We start from the raw sequence: 1,994 nt of genomic DNA, 5'->3' as shown, positions 1-1,994 counted from the left end.
TGATTGGGACCCCAGGAAGAGTAGCTGCTGCTTTTGCATTAGCTAATGGGGATCCTAATAAAATACCAAATAAATGGTTTAGGAACTGATACACAAAACAACGCTGGATTTAAAACTTTGAGTTTTCTATTTAAATTGTTATACAAAATCTTGCAACCAATAGAATGTTATATATACAGTGCATTCGGAAAGTTTTCAGACACTTGACATTTTCCACATTTTGTTACGTTACAGCCTTTTGTTACGTGACAGAACCTTTTGCCAGCATGATGGAGCACCTTGCCATAAGGCAAAAGTGATAACTAAGTGGCTCGCGGAACAAAACATAGATATTTTGGATCCATGGCCAGGAAACTCCCCAGACCTTAATCCCATTGAAACTCGTGGTCAATCCTCAAGAGGCGGGTGGAATCTCTCTCCTTCCCAGATCTGTGCCTCAGCACAATCCTGTCTCGGCACTCTACAGACAATTCCTTTGACCTCATGGCTTTGTTTTTGCTCTGATATGCACTGTGAACTGTGGGACCTTATATTGACAGGTGTGTGCCTTTCCAAATCATGTCCAATCAATTGAATTTACCACAGGTGGACTCCAATTAAGTTGTAGAAACATCTCAAGGATGATCAATGGAAACAGGCTGCACCTGAGCTCAATTTCGAGTCTCACAGCAAAGGGTCTGAATTCTTTTGTAAATAAGGTATTTCTGTTTTTGAGTTTTTAATACATTTAATACATGCAAAAAATTCTAAAAACCTATTTTCGCTTTGTCATTATGAAGTATTGTGTCTAGATTGCTGAGAATTTTTCTTTATTTAATCTGTAGRGTAACAAATTGTGGAAAAAGTAAATGGGTGCGAAGGCACTGTACATTTATTCTTCGGATTTAAAGTCAAAACATGGAGGAAAGGAATTTACAGTGCTCCAAAATTAAGGTCAAACAAAATATAGCAAAATAGGTGGTGGGTTTTTCACAATCACAGCTAGCAAAAACAGGCAATTTGCCATGGCTATCGGATATCAGATCATGATCAGACTGTTATCTATTTAAGAATACCTACCTATCTGTTGCCATTATTTGAAAAATATCCCATATATTATCAAACACACTGTCATGACGTTGCCCTCTTTGGGTACAGCGAGCACTACCCCCCCCTCTCTCTGCACAAGCCCTTTTCTATGCACAATCCCCCTACCTCCCTGTKTCCTGCACCCAGGCTGCTGTGGTCAGAGAGGTCGTAAATTCCTGGAGGAGATTATCTCCTCATGGCCACAGTATATAGAGAGAGTGAGTTTTCATCGAGAGAACAAAGTCATTTCTTCCACCTCACAGAACTTGAGGTCCGAACAATATTTATGTTCTGGAGAATGTATAAAAGARCGGTGAAGAATCCAGCAACGAACTGGTCCGTTTGGTACAATTTTGTGAAACTCATGAGAGACAATACGGCCACATTACCATAACGCTGTTTATACAATAGCCTCAGCTATGAGGCTTACATCTAATTGTTGTATAAGATGAATGAGTGAGGATGATACTGTTTGTGAAATTGTGTAATGTGATTTTGGACTCCTTTCAGATGACAGTCTGATAACATATTCATGGTATAGATAGTTTTGTTAGAAAAAAGTGCATATTTCAGGTAGAAATCACAGTTTACAATTGCACCCACCATCACAAATCGACTAGAATGATAAGAATAGAGCAACGTTAGACCAATTTACTCATCATAAAACATTTCATAAAATAGACAAAGCATAGCAATGGAAAGACCCAGTCTTTGATTTCAAGCATATTTCAGATTTTCTAAGCGTTTTTCAGCGAAAAACAATAAATCGATAAGTAAGTATACCAACATGTGCAAACGTTACCACCAGAGCATCGATTCCAGCCAAAAGAGCGCCTATAACGTAATCACCGCCAAAAATATATTAATTTTTTCACTAACCTTCTCAGAAGTTCTTCCGATGACACTCCTGTAACCATTATTTTACA

Source organism: Salvelinus sp. IW2-2015, linkage group LG20, assembly GCF_002910315.2.
Source record: "Salvelinus sp. IW2-2015 linkage group LG20, ASM291031v2, whole genome shotgun sequence".
Taxonomy (NCBI): domain Eukaryota; kingdom Metazoa; phylum Chordata; class Actinopteri; order Salmoniformes; family Salmonidae; genus Salvelinus; species Salvelinus sp. IW2-2015.
The sequence above is the reverse complement of the archived record's forward strand: the minus strand, read 5'-3'. Positions refer to the sequence as shown.